Source organism: Octopus sinensis, linkage group LG15, assembly GCF_006345805.1.
Source record: "Octopus sinensis linkage group LG15, ASM634580v1, whole genome shotgun sequence".
In the NCBI taxonomy this organism is placed as follows: domain Eukaryota; kingdom Metazoa; phylum Mollusca; class Cephalopoda; order Octopoda; family Octopodidae; genus Octopus; species Octopus sinensis.
In genome coordinates, this window is record NC_043011.1 from 20,754,983 (window position 1) to 20,768,026 (window position 13,044).

The following is a 13,044-nucleotide window of genomic DNA, read 5'->3' on the forward strand; positions in this document are numbered from 1 at the left end:
CTCTCTGCCATTCCTTGTACATCGGACAAATGGGACGCCGCTTGGCTGACCGGTTCGCGGAACACCTTCGTGACATCCACCTTGCGAACGACACACCAGTCTCACGCCATTTCCGCTCCACCGGTCACTCCTTGCAACACCTATCTGTGTTCGGTTTGTCCTTACACAGAGGCCATCCGGATTCCCGTTTGCGCCGTGAACAGGAATTAATCTTCTCTCTTTGCTCTTATACGCCATTTGGTCTCAACTCTCCCCCCTCCTCATCTAACCCCCCTCTCCCCCCTCCTCACCTATCCCCCCGACCCCTACTTCTTCAGTCCTTCATCCTTTCACCCCTACTCCCCTTCCCTTCTTCCCTCTTTCTCCCTCCCTCCTTCCCTCTGCTCCCTCACTCCCCTTCTCTCTCTCCCTCTCCTTCCTCCTCCCTTCCTTCTCCTCTCCCCCTCTCCCCCTCTTCTCCCCTCCCCCTCTCCCCCTCTCTCCCCTCCCCCTCTTCCTCCCTCTCCTATCCCCCTCCCCCTCTTCTCCTCTCTCCACACTACACCACACGACTTTACACATCACATCATATATGATGTGCCATACTAATACATACACCAACTAATACATACTAATACGTACTAATATATACTAATACATACTAATACATACACCAACCCTATACATACACACGTCCAGACCTCTCATACGCACTTATACTCTCTCATACACACACACACGAACTTATACATACTAATACGTACTAATACATACTAATACATACTAATACATACACCAACCCTATACCTACGCACGTCCAGACCTCTCATACGCACTAATACTCTCTCATACACACACACACACACCCTTATACATACTAATACATACTAATACATACACCAACCCTATACATACACACGTCCAGACCTCTCATACGCACTAATAGCTGGTCATTCAACCCTATTATCAACCCTATTATCTCCCCTTATTTCGCTCTCGCGTCTCATGTTTGATCTTTGACCTCTGGCCGAAATCAGATCGCCATGTTGATTCGTTGGTTACTGCACGCATTTTTTTTCTCTCCTTCCTTCTGTGTTTTTTTTTTCTCTCTGTGTATCTTTCTGTTGAAGAGCGTAGGCTCGAAACGTTAAAGACTTGTTTTATTTATATTTCCTGAGCGTCATACTAATACAATTGTTTGTTTGTTTCCCACCTGCCTTCGTCTTTTGTCTATTTTCATAAAGCTTCCCGTTATATATATATATATATGTGTGTGTGTGTGTATATGTTTGTGTGTCTGTGTTTGTCTCCCCAACATCGCTTGACAACCGATGCTAGTGTGTTTACGTCCCCGTAACTTAGCAGTTCGGCAAAAGAGACCAATAGAATAAGTACTAGGCTTACAAAGAATAAGTCCCGGGGTCAATTTGGTTGACTAAAAGTGGTGCTCCAGCATGACCACAGTCAAATGACTGAAACAAATAAAAGAATAATCGTCCTTGTTGTCATTGTCACTAATACCATCATCATCATCACTATGGAATTTTTTTTTGAGACCCCCTTCGGTCATGACTGACCATGGGATTGCACCTAGAAAGTTACCCTCCCAGGCACAAGTCCGGGCAAGTTTGTTTATGGAAGACCAGCAGTCGCCCATGCATACCAGCCTCCCCTCTCCACACCACCAGTGTTATCCAAGGGAAAGACAACGGCAGATACAGCTTGGCACCTGTGACATCGCGACTCATTTCTACAGCTGAGAGAACTGGAGCAACGTGAAATAAAGTGTCTTGCTCAAGAACACAACACGCAGCCCGGTCCGGGATTCAAACTCACAACCTCATGATCATAAGCTCGACACTCTAACCATTGAGCCATGGAATTAAGGAAAGAGATAGCTTAAGCTCTGATTGTAACAATAAAATGCAAAGTTGGCTCTGGTAAGTCTTCAATTTGTAAAACAAGAAATCACAAATTCAAAGGACTCCGGTACTCTATCATTTTTTTCAAACTTTTCTCCCTCTACACAAGTGGTGGTGATGATTGTGATGGTGATGTTTTATTACATATGCTCCAGGTCGTGACTGGTTAAGAAGTTCATTTTGCAATCGCAATGTCCTGATTTCAATCCCACTGTGTGGCATCTTGAGTAAGTATGCTTTACCATAGTCTCTGGGTGATCTAAGCTTTGTAAGTGTAATCAGATGGATTGTACTTGTAATTCAAAGCTCCAGCCTTGTCACACACTGTGTCAACTGCTCTGCCTGGAAAGTATGTTAAGACCACATGTGTGTGGAATGCTCAACAAGTTCATTGTAACTAGAATGAGTAGGTAATTCATTTGATTGAACATCTGAATACCCATCACTGGCACCAAATGAGTTCCACCTACATATCATATGCTAAAAGCCACAAATTAGTGACCTAACCTCTGTAATTAAAGTCAGTTGAATTATTAACGTAGTATTACACACTTGATTTCTATCAACCCTGGAGTGATGAAACATAACATTGACTCCCTACAGGATCTGAACTCTGAGTAAATGTAAATTCAAACCAAATATAAGTTGGACATCATAAATCTGACAACCATGATGTTTGTCCATTGCTGCACTCTAGAAAAATGAGAGAAAACAGAATCTCACCCCAAAAGAAGTCCTTATCTACACAGCCTTGCCATCTCGTTATACACCTATGTTGGTGTCTTATCACAGCTAGAATGAAGCTTGAAATAGGGTTGAATAAAAACTTCGTTTTTATTCAGTGTAATCTCTCAGATGATTAATTGTTCATCTCATCTTGCCAGAAATCCATATTTTTTTCTTTATCAGTTAAATGAAAGGAACTATGTTTATTGTCTTTATACACTTATTTGATTAAATTTTCTTTCTTTTAAATGATATTTTATCAGTTATAATCCTTAACATTCATATATAGCTGTTATTTTGATCTAGTTGGATCTCATCAGTATAATGTCAAGAATCTTGAGTCTACTAAACAATACATTACATTAAATTAAATTATTAGCTTTGTATAAGTAAAGTTAATGATAAGTTCATTAATAGCATAAAAGAGAAAGAGAACAGTAAGCCATAAAGATGGTTATAATTATATAAATACAAATGTATACACACATAAAATGTTTTAGAAATTGCATAAGCAACATGCCCACCAAATATATTTTATTCAAAACTCGCAGTATCGCCTGGCGTTGCTCGGGTTTGTAAGGGAAATAACTATATAAGCATTTTTAGAGATGTAAAGTATAATAGCCATTTCAATATGGCTAACCACAAAGGGGGGGGGGTTACTGTAGCTTTTTATGTTCTGAGATTTAATAATAAATTTTTAGAGAGTTACTTCCCTTATATATGCCAAAAATGCATTAAAAATGGGAAAAATTGATGGTAAATTTTTTTTTAAATCGTAGACTCATCGTAGACTCATCGTAGATGCGCGCTAATACCCAGAAGGGCTCGATATGAATCACAACTATAAGATACCCGGTTTTGGTTAAACTGCACCGCAAAATGTGGGAGTAGTTAGGAATCTAAATCGTAGGAGACAGACGGCACACAACCTCTCTTTTATATATTCAAAATATGAACAGGAATATATTTAACGAAAGAGAAATAAGAAAAAAACAAAAAAGCAGCAATGCTGTACTGCGTGCTTTAATTGGCTGCACACAGAACCTACTGAAGCAAGCCAGTTTGCTCACAGCATTACCACAGACGATGACGATACTAAGGCATTGGAGAAGCCAAGCACCCTCATGGACATCACCTGACAAAGATGACAAGAACTTTGCCATTAGCGACCCAGTTCTTCTAAACATCACAGGCTGGAAGATATAGTTCACTGGCAGGGTTTTGCTCCATTCAGCTCCAGTAAACCTAGCTTGAAATTTACATACAGGTTGAAATATTATTCAAAACAGTCCAGTTCATATCTTCCTTGTTATTATAACAAATGCAGTTCTTCGCAATCATAGTTATATATTTCATTATTACCCACAAGGGGCTAAACATAGATAGGACAAACAAGGACAGACAAAGGTATTAAGTCGATTACATCGACCCCAGTGCGTAACTGGTACTTATTTAAATGACCCCGAAAGGATGAAAGGCAAAGTCGACCTCGGCGGAATTTGAACTCAGAATGTAGCGGCAGATGAAATACTACTAAGCATTTCACCCGGCGTGCTAACGTTTCTGCCAGCTCGCTGCCTTCCGCAATCATAGTTTTCATAGACATTCTTCAGTTTTTCCGGTCAGCTCCCCAGCTGCTGACGTCATCCCACAGGAAGACTTAATTCCAACTACTTCCAGTAATATGTCTGTATACGTTCTTTTTCATACGTCCAGGTTCATGTAGCAATTTACTGATCCATATATGTACATGACCACCATCACATATTTTATGGAGATTCACAGTTCTTTGGTTAGAATTTTTTGTATTTCTGTAACCTCTGATTGGTTGTTCATCTCTATGGCAAGGGAGAGAATTGTCTTACCAGGAATCCATGTTATTTTTTTTCTTTCACTTGTGAATGGAAAAGAAATAAAGCTTATTGTCTTTATGCATTGGGCTAAATGCTTAGCAACATTTTGTCTCTCTTTACAATCTGAGTTCAAATTCTGCTGATCTTGACTTTGCTTTTCTCCTTTCTGGGTTGATAAAATAAGTAAGTACCAGTCAAGTACTGGGTTGGTGAAATTGACTAGCTCCCTCCCCTAACATATCAGGCCTTGTACCAATAACAGAAAAGATCATTTAATTAATTTGTTTAATATAAAGTCTAAAATCAAAAATTAAAATCATGTCAGTTCACTGAGTTCTAGATTTAAGAAATCCAACCTGTACTGTTATCTATTTAAAGTCTATCAATGAACTGTTTCTACTAAATGCACAGCAGGATTGAAACCTGAATTACCTATTTCTTTATTACCCACAAGGGGCTAAACATAGAGGGGACAAACAAGGACAGACATAGGTATTAAGTCGATTACATCGACCCCAGTGCGTAACTGGTACTTAATTTATCGACCCCGAAAGGATGAAAGGTAAAGTCGACCTCGGCGGAATTTGAACTCACAATGTAACGGCAGACGAAATACTGCTAAGCATTTCACCCAACGTGCTAACGTTTCTGCTAGCTCGCCGAGTTCAATTTCTATGGCAATACATTAGATATTTCATCTTAGGAGATGGTTGTAGGAACTGGTTTGACATGAAAGTATATTACATTAAGTGAGTTATGAGCAACATTTGCAAATGACAATAATTATGATAGATGTGGAATGTGTGAAATAAGCCAAAAGCTGCATGCAGAAGGAATTCTTTTATTCTTCTTGGGGTGTTATTTTATGATAACATTTACAAACAACTTGATTCGTTTTTTGACAAGTTATTTTATAAGGTATGAATTCACTGACAAATTCTGACTTGAATTTTTGTAAGAAACTTGTCAGATACAATAGTGTGCAAAAATTGCTGAATAATAATTCACTAAAAGCCAGTCTGGATGCTACTTTAAAGTAGGTAAGTATTTTTATTGCCTTCCATTTAGTTCACATTTTTATGTGCAGCATAACAAAATGTGCGTAACAAAATTAAAAAGATTTTTTTTTGTATTTGGTCAGTAAGTGTTAATTCCTATTTGCTTCTATTTAGAGAGCAAAAGAAATGATTTCTATTCCCTTCAAATAATGCTTTTGAAACTGACTTATTTTCCATTAGATTTCAAACAGATTCAGTACTATGTTGTTGAATCAGAAATATTTAATTCTTTAATGTTCACAGGGGGCTAAACATAGAGAGGACAAACAAGGACAGACAAAGGTATTAAGTCGATTACATCGACTCCAGTGCGTAACTGGTACTTATTTAAATGACCCCGAAAGGATGAAAGGCAAAGTCGACCTCGGCGGAATTTGAACTCAGAATGTAGCGGCAGATGAAATACTACTAAGCATTTCACCTGGCGTGCTAACATTTCTGCCAGCTCGCTGCCTTCCGCAATCATAGTTTTCGTAGACATTCTTCAGTTTTTCCGGTCAGCTCCCCAGCTGCTGACGTCATCCCACAGGAAGACTTAATTCCAACTACTTCCAGTAATATGTCTGTATACGTTCTTTTCATACGTCCAGGTTCATGTAGCATTTACTGATCCATATATGTACATGACCACCATCACATATTTTATGGAGATTCACAGTTCTTTGGTTAGAATTTTTTGTATTTCTGTAACCTCTGATTGGTTGTTCATCTCTATGGCAAGGGAGAGAATTGTCTTACCAGGAATCCATGTTATTTTTTTTCTTTCACTTGTGAATGGAAAAGAAATAAAGCTTATTGTCTTTATGCATTGGGCTAAATGCTTAGCAACATTTTGTCTCTCTTTACAATCTGAGTTCAAATTCTGCTGATCTTGACTTTGCTTTTCTCCTTTCTGGTTGATAAAATAAGTAAGTACCAGTCAAGTACTGGGTTGGTGAAATTGACTAGCTCCCTCCCCTAACATATCAGGCCTTGTACCAATAACAGAAAAGATCATTTAATTAATTTGTTTAATATAAAGTCTAAAATCAAAAATTAAAATCATGTCAGTTCACTGAGTTCTAGATTTAAGAAATCCAACCTGTACTGTTATCTATTTAAAGTCTATCAATGAACTGTTTCTACTAAATGCACAGCAGGATTGAAACCTGAATTACCTATTTCTTTATTACCCACAAGGGGCTAAACATAGAGGGGACAAACAAGGACAGACATAGGTATTAAGTCGATTACATCGACCCCAGTGCGTAACTGGTACTTAATTTATCGACCCCGAAAGGATGAAAGGTAAAGTCGACCTCGGCGGAATTTGAACTCACAATGTAACGGCAGACGAAATACTGCTAAGCATTTCGCCCAACGTGCTAACGTTTCTGCTAGCTCGCCGAGTTCAATTTCTATGGCAATACATTAGATATTTCATCTTAGGAGATGGTTGTAGGAACTGGTTTGACATGAAAGTATATTACATTACGTGAGTTATGAGCAACATTTGCAAATGACAATAATTATGATAGATGTGGAATGTGTGAAATAAGCCAAAAGCTGCATGCAGAAGGAATTCTTTTATTCTTCTTGGGGTGTTATTTTATGATAACATTTACAAACAACTTGATTCGTTTTTTGACTACTGACCAAGTCAGTAGTGGGGGTGGGTGCGCTGAAAGTGTAACTGCTAGAATAAGAATAGCCTGGGCAAAGTTTAGGGAGCTCTTACCTCTGCTGGTGACTAAAGGCCTCTCGCTCAGAGTAAAAGGCAGACTGTATGATGCGTGTGTACGAACAGCCATGCTACATGGCAGCGAAACATGGGCCGTGACTGCTGAGGACATGCGTAAGCTCGTGAGGAATGAAGCCAGTATGCTCCGATGGATGTGTAATGTCAGTGTACATACTCGACAGAGCGTTAGCACCTTGAGAGAAATGTTGTACCTAAGAAGCATCAGTTGTGGTGTGCAAGAGAGACGATTGCGCTGGTATGGTCATGTGGCGAGAATGGATGAAGATAGTGTGTGAGAAAGTGCCAATCCCTAGCAGTTGAGGGAACCCGTGGGAGAGGTAGACCCAGGAAAACCTGGGACGAGGTGGTGAAGCACGACCTTCGAACTTTAGGCCTCACTGAGGAAATGACCAGAGACCGAGACCTTTGGAAATATTCTGTACGTGAGAAGACCAGGCAGGACAAGTGAGCCCAGCCCACTTATGAATGCCTTTCCTCCCTTGGACACAAAGACCGGCTGAGGCAAGCGAAGTCGATATAGAACCTCATCCGACGACAGACACCCATGCCAACCCCCCATGCTTGCGAAGACATGTTGGGGCAAGCGAAATCGAAATCGAAATCGAAACCGAATTGAACCAGCCAGGATCCCTGGCCTGGTGGTACGTAAAAAGCACTATCCGACTCGTGGCCGTGGCACGTAAAATACTCCAATGCGACCGTACGACAGGCACCCATGCCAACCTCCTTTGCTTGTGAAGACATGTTGGGGCAAGCGAAATCGAAATCGAATTGAACCAGCCAGGATCCCTGGTCTGGTGGTACGTAAAAAGCACTATCCGACTCGTGGCCGTGGCACGTAAAATACTCCAATGCGACCGTACGACAGGCACCCTTGCCAACCCCCTTTGCTTGTGAAGACATGTTGGGGCAAGCGAAATCGAAATCGAATTGAACCAGCCAGGATCCCTGGTCTGGTGTACGTAAAAAGCACTATCCAACTCGTGGCCGATGCCAGCACCGCCTCGACTGGCTTCCGTGCCGGTGGCACATAAAATACACCAATCTGACCGTGGCCGTTGCCAGCCCCGCCTGGCACCTGTGCAGGTGGCACGTAAAAAGCACCCACTACACTCACGGAGTGGTTGGCGTTAGGAAGGGCATCCAGCTGTAGAAACATTGCCAAATTAGACTGGAGCCTGGTGCAGCCTTCTGGCTTCCCAGAACCCCGGTCGAACCGTCCAACCCTTGCTAGCATGGAGAACGGACGTTAAACGACGATGATGATGATGATGATTTTATAAGGTATGAATTCACTGACAAATTCTGACTTGAATTTTTGTAAGAAACTTGTCAGATACAATAGTGTGCAAAAATTGCTGAATAATAATTCACTAAAAGCCAGTCTGGATGCTACTTTAAAGTAGGTAAGTATTTTTATTGCCTTCCATTTAGTTCACATTTTTATGTGCAGCATAACAAAATGTGCGTAACAAAATTAGAAAGATTTTTTTTTGTATTTGGTCAGTAAGTGTTAATTCCTATTTGCTTCTATTTAGAGAGCAAAAGAAATGATTTCTATTCCCTTCAAATAATGCTTTTGAAACTGACTTATTTTCCATTAGATTTCAAACAGATTCAGTACTATGTTGTTGAATCAGAAATATTTAATTCTTTAATGCTCACAGGGGGCTAAACATAGAGAGGACAAACAAGGACAAAAAAAGGGACGATGTCAATTACATCGACCCCAGTGCGTAACTGGTACTTATTTAAATGACTCCCGAAAGGATGAAAGGCAAAGTCGACCTTGGTGGAATTTGAACTCAGAACGTAGTGGCAGACGAAATACCTATTTCTTTACTACCCACAAGGGTCTAAACACAGAGAGGCCAAACAAGGATAGACAAACGGATTAAGTCGATTATATCGACCACAGTGCGTAACTGGACCTTAGTTTATCAACCCCGAAAGGATGAAAGGCAAAGTCGACCTCGGCAGAATTTGAACTCAGAACGTATCGGCAGATGAAATACTGCCCGGCGTGCTAATGTTTCTGCCAGCTCGCCACCTCTGAATCAGAAATATTGTTATAGCAAATATTCTGTTCAATACCACAGATTTTCTTGTCAGTTGCTTGACCATAATCACTTGAGCATGTCCCTTTATGGCTGACAATGTGCATCTCTGATCATGAGCAGGAGTAGTGGGGGAGAATCATATTCATGTGTTTAGTGGGATTCCTTGAGGTTTTAATAACTATTGGAACAAAAGCAAAGTTTGAAGAAATATTAACCTTTTTTCATACTTCATAGGGGTAAGAAATAGAAAATAACAGCTGCTACCCAAGTTCAAAAATCGTGTTACCTAATGTAATATTAACTTTTTTGACTTTAGTTTGCAAATTTGAACATGAAGTAAATTCTTATAAATTATAATGAGAAGGCACAGGAGTGGCTGTGTGGTAAGGAGCTTGCCTACCAACCACATCGTTCCGGGTTCAGTCCCACTGCATGGCACCTTGGGGAAGTGTCTTCTACTATAGCCTCGGGCCGACCAAAGCCTTGTGAGTGAATTTGGTAGACAGAAACTGAAAGAAGCCCGTCATATGTATGTATGTATGTATATATATATGTATGTATGTATGTATGTATGTATGTATGTATGTGTACATGTTTGTCTGCCCCCCCCCCGCACAACATCACTTGACAACCGATGGTGGTGTGTTTATGTCCCTGTAACTTAGCAGTTCAGTAAAACAGACCGATAGAATAAGTACTAGGCTTACAAAGATTTGCTCAACTAAAGGCAGTACTCCAGCATGGCTGCAGTCAAATGACTGAAACAAGTAAAAAGGTTAAAAAGATAGAACAGCAATTTTTTAAAGACCATATTCCTTGATAAAGCAGAATGTAGCTTTGCAGGTTCTATGACAGTCTTTTCCATTTTTACGTGCCACCAGCACAGGGGCCAGAGGAGGCTCACTAAGCAATATTTTGATCAAAGGCAGTCAAACCATAACCATTCCATTCTCTTTTTTTTAAATCATGGTCTATCTAGAAATACAATTTCCTTAACCCTTTAATGTTTAAACCGGCCATATCCAGCCAAAATATTCTACCTATTTTATGTTCAAACTAGTCAGATATGGTCATTCATAGCTACCTTATTGTGTCATTTTAAAAATAAACAATCACATCATTGAAATCTCAAAGTCATGAAATGATGCAAGATTAATTTTACATGGTGTGAATACATAAGCTTTACATTTGACAGAATAATCTGAATGCTAAAGGGATATATATGTCTTTTTTTTTCATAATTGAAGGTTCTCAATTGAGAGAGTTTTGGCTACTATTTCTAGCAAGGTATTTGTCAGGACAACACAGTCTTACTCTTTTGCTTGAGTGAGAGAGTGTTTGATGTACAATGTGAACTTGGCAGGAGGGACATGTTGAATGCAAGATGATGGAAGTAAAACATTGGACACTTGAAACATGGGTGCCCTGCAAGGCTGGCCTTAGGATTTCTGGTACTCCAGGCAAGTGGATTTTCTGTACCTTTATAAATATAATGTCGACCTCTGTATATTCATCCAACCTGTTAGAAACAGTCAAATTGCCCTCAAATCAAGATCCTGTTGTCTTAAAAGATGGACACATAAGAGGATCTAGTCCTAGTAGTACAGAAATATGTGGAATGCTTTTGATCATAGGACTGACCTCTCAGCCCTGACCTGGACCTAAACAACAAAATCTGTGCAAAAAATGCCCTGAAAATAGAAAGAGAAAAACATATTAAGATTGTAAATACTCCACCCATTATGATTAACCATTGCATGCTGGAATTATTTTACTCTTTCAGTCAGGAGAGAAATTGTAGTGGAACCCGTCATATAAAAGATATAAAGTATCATGCTCTTCGATCATGTATATGCATTTAACCTTTTACCATTTAAGCCACCTATATCCAGCCAAAATATTCTATTTGTTTAAGGCGGCGAGCTGGCAGAATCATTAGCATGACGGGCAAAATGCTTAGCAGTATTTCGTCTTCCGCTACGTTCTGAGTTCAAATTCCGCCGAGGTCAACTTTGCCTTTCATGCTTTCGGGGTCGATTAAATAAGTACCAGTTGCACGCTGGGGTCGATGTAATCGACTTAATCCCTTTGTTTGTCTGTGTTTGTCCCCTCTGTGTTTAACCCCTTGTGGATAGTAAAGAAATAGGTATTTCGTCTGTCTTATATTCTGAGTTCAAATTCCGCTGAGGTCGACTTTGCCTTTCATCCTTTCAGGGTCGATTAAATAAGCACCAGTTACGCACTGGGGTCAATGTAATCGACTTAATCCCTTTGTTTGTCCTTGTTTGTCCCCTTGTGGGTAGTAAAGAAATGAATATTCTATTTGTTTCTGCTTCAAACCGGCCAAATCTGCCTTGTCACACCAACCCTACAATATCATACTAAAAGTTAACAAACACTTTATTGAAATCTCAAGATAATGAATAATTAATTCAAAACAATGTGAATTCGTAACCAGTACATTTGACAGAGTATTCTGATGTTAAAGGATTAATATGATACACAAGTGGTGATTTTAATTTAATTTTTTTTCACTTGCACTCACCAAGAGACATGATGTTTCTGGAACAATAATAAAACCTGGGTCACAATTAGGTCATTCCACTGGAGTGTCATATGTATGCTTGACCTGAGACCACATAACAACCACATTGTAATAGACAGATAATGCAAGTGAATGCAATTGAGTGAAGTAGATTAGACAGGGATCATGGAAATCTTATAGAAATCAGTATTTCAGAAATTGGATAGGTGTATATACCAGATATTCATACTTAAGTGTTTTGTTTTGCTGTCTCTTCCAAGTTGACCTTACTAGCAAAGGTCAAATGAAAACTAGATGAGTAGTAGTAGTAGTAGTAGTAGTAGTAGTAGTAGTAGTAGTAGTAGTAGTAGTAGTAATAGGAGGAGGAGGAATGGGCAAATGTAGAGGAAATGGAAATGGATATTGATGGTAAAATTACATGCCCCCCACACTCAAAAACCATTCATGCATACATGCGCGCACGTACACACACACACACACATACACACACACACATAAACACACACACATACACACAAGTGCACATGGCACATAACGTGCCTAAACTTTTGTTTATTGGGTTATATAGTATTTATAGTCGTCTTGTTACTTATTCCAAACATGAAAATTTATGTTGTTTCTGTACGTCCTAAAAGTCTTCCCTTCCACAGTTTTTATATGTCATTTATTTTTTATTTGTTTCATTCATTAGACTGCAGCACCATCTTGGGGTATTTTTAGTCAACTGAATCGACCCAGGTACTTTTTTTTAAAGCCTGGTATTTATTCTGTCATTCTCTTTTGCTGAACCGCTAAGTTACGGGTATCTAAACAGACCAACACCAGTTATCAAGTGGAGTGTTTGGATGGAACAACCACACACACGCACACACGCACACACACACACACACGCACACACACACATACATCTATATATACAAAAAGGGGTTTGTGTGTGTGTGTGCGCGCATATGTTCCATCTGCATTAAAAAATGGCATAGTGGTTAAGAGTGCGGGCTCCTAACCCCAAGATTCCAAGTTCGATTCTAGGCAGTGACCTGAATAATAATAATAATAATAATAATAATAACAACAACAACAACATCGAAAAATACCTTAGGAATGAGAACCCAGGTTCAAAATTTCCCCAAGACACCTGATGAAGGCTGGAGGGTATA